This window comes from Miscanthus floridulus, chromosome 4, assembly GCF_019320115.1.
Source record: "Miscanthus floridulus cultivar M001 chromosome 4, ASM1932011v1, whole genome shotgun sequence".
Classification (NCBI taxonomy): domain Eukaryota; kingdom Viridiplantae; phylum Streptophyta; class Magnoliopsida; order Poales; family Poaceae; genus Miscanthus; species Miscanthus floridulus.
This window is the reverse complement of record NC_089583.1, coordinates 105,506,051-105,511,875: the sequence shown is the minus strand read 5'-3', so window position 1 is coordinate 105,511,875 and position 5,825 is coordinate 105,506,051. Positions and strand designations below refer to the sequence as shown.

The window sequence follows — 5,825 nt, the reverse complement described above, 5'->3', positions numbered from 1 at the left end:
CCTGAGGCCCATTGAATACAGCTGGTCTATCAGCCTGTTCGTTTAATTTAGCCAATAAGCCAGATGGTCTCATACATATATGCTTTGATTTAATTTAGTCGTTTTCTAACCGTACCTAGTATTTAATCCAGTGCACCTTTGTGATGTTAATTTTATGTTTTACGAAATTTATGTGTCTAGTTGAAAGGATGGCGTGTTAAAAGAGGGTAAGTAATGTTGTAAAACATACCAACTCTATCCTTAAAAAAAGGAGAAGGAATTCTAATTCTAGTCTGTTTGTATATGGCCTCTTGCCAAACTCTTAGACCTTGGTATGACTATATATATACGTGGGAGCTCTATGGTGTAATTATCAATATATTCATTGCAATAAAGAATAGTCTCTCTATCTGGACCTTGGCAGGACTATATATAGTGGGAGTTCTATGTTATAATTACCAACACATTCAGAAGAATAAAAAATAGTCTCTCTATCTTGTGTCTATTTGTTCTTCTATTTTCATCTGCTGTGTTTATCATGAGAGACGTAGAGGGAAAGGTTCTAACCACTGGCAACGTATTTTATAACACGTTATCAGCACGGCAAGCTCTACGTCGACATCGTCGTTGAAGCCGTTGCCGATTTTTTATGCCAGTGCATGTACTGACATCCCGCTGTGACTACTTCGATGATGTCGACATTCCCAACGTTATTAGCGGAACGGATCTGCTACCTCTGCCAGTTATCAATCTGCACTGCAGCGACATTATAATTTATTTAACTCGCAAAAATAATTATTGGAAACATATAATATATTTGCAAATTGTACTTGGACTTTGTATAGTAATATTATGCTGTAGCACCTCGGTACTCCTCCATGATCAATAAAATGATCCTGACCTGCTAACTGCTTGTTGCTGTCACAACAACATCAACAGTATGTAGAACAGTTATAGCAAGCAAAACTACAAGTGATCAATAACAGATGCAATCGCGTTTTGGCTCGATGCAATAGTAATGGCGAACAAAGGTGATATATATATATATATATATCAATTAAGTAATGGGCTGAGGTAGAAAAGATTCAGCCGTTACTTAGTGGAATTGTCAAAAAATGTGTTACAAAAATTGGCCCCATGTCCAAAGTGCTAGAACGCATAAACCGCAAACTGATCTAGTCGGCGCGATTATGTAGAAACCAGCCTAGTCATCTGCAAAAACCATCATGGACAATTTCCCTGGGTTTTGCCCAAGAATGATAACTATCACACTTGTATGGTGAAAAATGTCTAGGTTTACAAGTAAACCAGCGAATGCTATGTATCATGCTTACACAATGGCGAATGACTAGTTTTCAGGTAAACTAGCAAAGTAACTATCAAAACTCTCACCCAGGAGCTGAGAGACCCTGTCAAGGCGTGGATGTTGTCGGATTGGCCCAGGTTAGCAGCAATCCTAAGCCGCCAGCTCAAGTCATTGAATCAGAGGATGAACAACCGATAGGGTTTGAAAAAGTAGGGCAAAGGAAAAAAAAACATAATAAAAATAAAGCTTTAGATTAATTTGTTTAATTGGATTTTCAATCAACTGTCACCTCGTAGGGACGTCGTCGTTGCCTAATTTATCATAGCGCGTGCATACAAGAAACACGTGCAAGAACTCGAGAAGGTCAGCTTCAGCAACCGTGGCCGAGTTCAGTGCTTGACTATGGAACAATGCATGAACGATTCCGATGAGAGCCACGAAACAGAGCCCAACGGTTCCGCTGACTTGGCATCACAACCCGATGCAAGAAATACTGGCGTACTCCCTCCATTACAAATTATAAGGCGTTTTAGCTTTTCTAGATATTAAATATACACTATACCTATAGAGAGATATATAGTAAAAACAATGTATTTAGATAAGTCAAAATGTTTTATAATTTAAAACGGAGGAAGCAGTAGCTAGACATGTGATTTGGATGGGGTTTCACTCTCAGCGTCGCTTCCAGGTATTTAAGACTACCACTGAGCCTGAAATTCCTCAGCAACACGATGTAGCGAAGGGGTCAACAAAATTAAATGAGGGATAGATTTTGAGTAGGTCTCACACTCTGACAAGTTCGTCGCACTGACTCGAGCATGCAGATGCACGTATCGTTGCCAGACCGAACGAATCTTTTCTGCGTTGTAATTTGGCGCGCGTGACACGGCACGACGCGTATATATAGACGGCACACATGGTTCAGTTTTACTTCACGGCAAATAACAAAAGCACAAACACAGGCACCGGGTAGAGAAGCACAAACACATTGTTCAGTTTTACTTCATTAGCTTCCACTGCTGCTGCACTACTGCCTTCTTCCAAGGTAGGTTGTTCATTTGCCGATCGTTAGTTGTTGCTGGCTGATCATCACCGCCGGTGACTAGCAGAATCTCCGACCGACTCGATCGCATTGAACAATGGGCCGTTCCGATGACCGGAAAAATGATTTCTACGTCTCTGGACCCAAGCATATGACTCAAACCGAGGTTGACTGGTACTGCACGCCTTTACGTACTCGCTTTTTTACTCGGGAAAAAAAACCATTCTGCCTTTTAGATTACAGCGAGTAGAATATGCACTCGATCTCAATGTACTCTCTTGAGGCGGCATGTGACTTGTGCCAATGCAATAATAGGCGGATCGGACAGCATGGCATAAATTGTTAGTTTTCCCAAGATTTTTATCCATCCTCCCTAAATACAAGTATTTGTAGTTTTCAAAATTTGTCCATAAATTAGTATAAACATCTCTGATAATCAATGTGTATTTTAACGGATGTAATTAGATTTGAATCTGCATTTGTAGTGAGATTCTTTCAGTTACTGGACAGGAACTTCCTAATATAGTGAAGGCAACTTGAAAATTAACTATGTCATTACTTTACTTAGAACATGTTGTTGCTTGCTGCTGCTCTATGTCTCACAAGCAACAACATGGTATACTAAAAGGATATTCATAACTGATCATGGTTACATGTAAGTATTAAACCACTTGGAGACAGTTAACAACCCCAGTAAATGGGTTGTGCGAGTTGCCTATTTAGCTGTCTGCGTTGTGGATTCCAAGAATATATAGACAAGGGTTGAACATGCCCTAACCTCTCCCTAATAGTTATGGTAACCAGTGGTGATACAATCTATTAAATAAAGGAATTGCTAGCGTCCGGATGTCCGATCCAGGGCGCTAGATAGCGTCAGACGGTGCCCGCGCAGCGAGCGAGCGAGCGCCCTAGCAACGTCAGACTTGTTGAGCGAGCGCCCGCAGCAGTGGGCCCGCGCCGCCAGACCACGCGCGGGAACCGCTCGCGCCCCCTCCCGCTTTCCACTGCATCCCATGTGCAACACTCCGATCTAGTTTTGAAACATTCAGATGCAACACTTGCAAGAAAAGAATACATATGAAACACTTGAAACATGCGTCTGAAATACTTGTAAAAACACCTGAAAACTTGAAAACCATTGCAAACATACACAACATCCAGATAAAATACTTCTAACATATATGTGAAACATATGTAACATCCAGATAAACACACAACATACCTCTGAAAAATAGATGAAACATTATGAACAAACCCTTGCAACATACGTGTGCAACCATTGAAACATATGGAACATCCCGATCTACTTTTGCAACATCCGTTTGAAACACTTGAAACATACATCTAAAATAATTGAAACACTTGAAACATAGTCTTCCAACATGTCTGAAAACGCCTGAAACTTTTGAAACACAGCGTCGTCAGCAGCCACGGCCTACCTGGTGGGGAACTACGGTGGCGCAGGCCTCCCCTTCCTGCCAACGACGTGAGGTGGATGGGGGCGCAGGCGTCCCCTGCGTCCCCTTCCGCGACAGGCGAGGTGGATGGGTGCGCGGCGCGAGCACGCGGAGTAGCATCGGAAGGGGCCGGGTGTGGCACCGCCACGCTAGAGAAGGCCGCGGCGGGCGGCCCTTGAGATGGAGAAGACGAGCGACGCTATTTTTTTCTGTAAAGCGCAGAAGCGCGCAGAGCAGAGTGGGGCAAGCGGCGTCTGGGTAGACGGACGCAGCATTAGGCATTAAATAAGGGGCATAAATAATCTACTTTTGGCTTCCTTAATTCGTGCTTTGAAATGCTTGTATGTTTTTGTAAACCGAAGCGGGTAATTCATATGCTGTTTTTTTTTGTTTGTAAGACAAATTGTAGCTGCACCACTGCCGTTATGCATTGCAATGTATAAACCCTAATAATAACTTGGCTCAAGCTCAACCGTGCACATTTTATGATTGCAGGAACAGCGAGGAGCACCGCCGGTGCATCACCGCCTGTCTCGTTAAAGGCACTTACATTCTGGAGAGCGAGCGTCAAGAAAGGCGGACGGAGGGCGAACTCGCGGCAGCGTGGTGGGAGAACTTCCACTTTCGCCTCCATCGCGTGCTCGAGTCTGGGTGCAACTGCGTCTGCTGCAAGAACCTTTACGGATCTTTGGGGACCAAAGCACCAGGTCGTTCGTCTATGGAGCTATCTTCGAATACGTGCCCCCAGCTGACAACGCGAAGAACCGCCACCCGTCGGCTCCACACTACGTCGTTGCCTTTCGAGGCACCATGCCACGAAATGACACGGTCTTCGATGACATGCATCACAACCTCAGTGTCCTTCTCAACAAGCAGAAGTCTTGTGGCCGCTTCAAGGATGCACGCAGGCACGTCACCTCCCTCCTGGACTCCACTCCTCCAGCTGGTGCTGCTGGTGGTCGTGCAGTAGCCGGCGGCACGAACTCGAACTCCGTCGTGTGGCTCGCGGGCCACTCGCTCGGGGCGTCGATAGCGCTAGACGTGGGGCGGTACGGCATGGTGACCGGAAGAGGGTGCAATCTCCCAACCTTCCTCTTCAACCCGCCGCATGTATCGGCGGCGCCGTTGATCGACGTCATGTCGGAGGAGGCGAAGAGGGATCTGTACAGGTTCAGCTACGGCGTCAAGTGCGTGTTGGGGATGAAAATTCTGAGGTCCCACAGGAAACATATGGAGGAACTTTTCGGGCGGCTGTCCCCGTGGGTGCCGAACCTGTACGTGCACCGGAGGGACGCCATCTGCAAGGGCTTCATCGACTACTTCGAGCAGCTGGAGCAGATGAAGGAGTGGTCCACCCGCGTGGCCAACTCGGCTGCCACACTGTCGTACCGCGACATGGCGTACTATGTGTTCCACCAGCAGAGCGAGCTGCAGCACCTCATACCATGCGCAGTGCTGTGGATCTCGGACGGCGACGACCCGCACGGGCTCCAGCAGTGGTGGCGGCCCAAAGGCACGGCACTGAACTTGAGGCGCAACGAATACAGCTGGTCTTTAATATAGGCCTCGTTCGCTTGTCTTATAATTTGTATTTTTAGCTTGTTTTTTTAGTCGGAATAGTTTTTTTCTCTCACAACAAATCAGCCCAAACAGTGTTTCGGCTTGTTTTTTCAGCGAAGCGAACGGGGCCATAGATGCTTTGATTTAAATTGTTCGCTAATCTAGTATTTAATCTAGTAAAACTTTGTGATGTCAATTTTAAGCTTCAAGAATTTTACGTGCCTAGCTTGAAAGGATGGCGTGTTAAAGAGGGTTAGTAAAAAAAGGTTACTACTTATTTGGATGTTTAATTTTTTAGGTAATGCTCAGGAGCGGGCATCCGTTCGTCCGGACGCTGCTTTCCGGGCCTGCGCGTAACAGCCCAGCAGGCCTGCTTACTCACTGCGTCTCCTCATCTCTCTCTAAAAAATATCTCACAATCGCTCTCGTCCATCGCGTGCTGCTGCCTCGTGCGCTTGCTACTGTCGTCTTCCCCGCCGCA

The 5,825-nt window shown here is 45.7% G+C and overlaps 1 pseudogene; it reads left to right on the top strand.

The window, feature by feature from the left end:
- Window positions 1-3,822: 3,822 nt before the first annotated feature.
- Window positions 3,823-5,347, top strand: LOC136548994 (GDSL esterase/lipase At4g10955-like; annotated as a pseudogene).
- The last annotated feature ends 478 nt before the right edge of the window (window positions 5,348-5,825 follow it).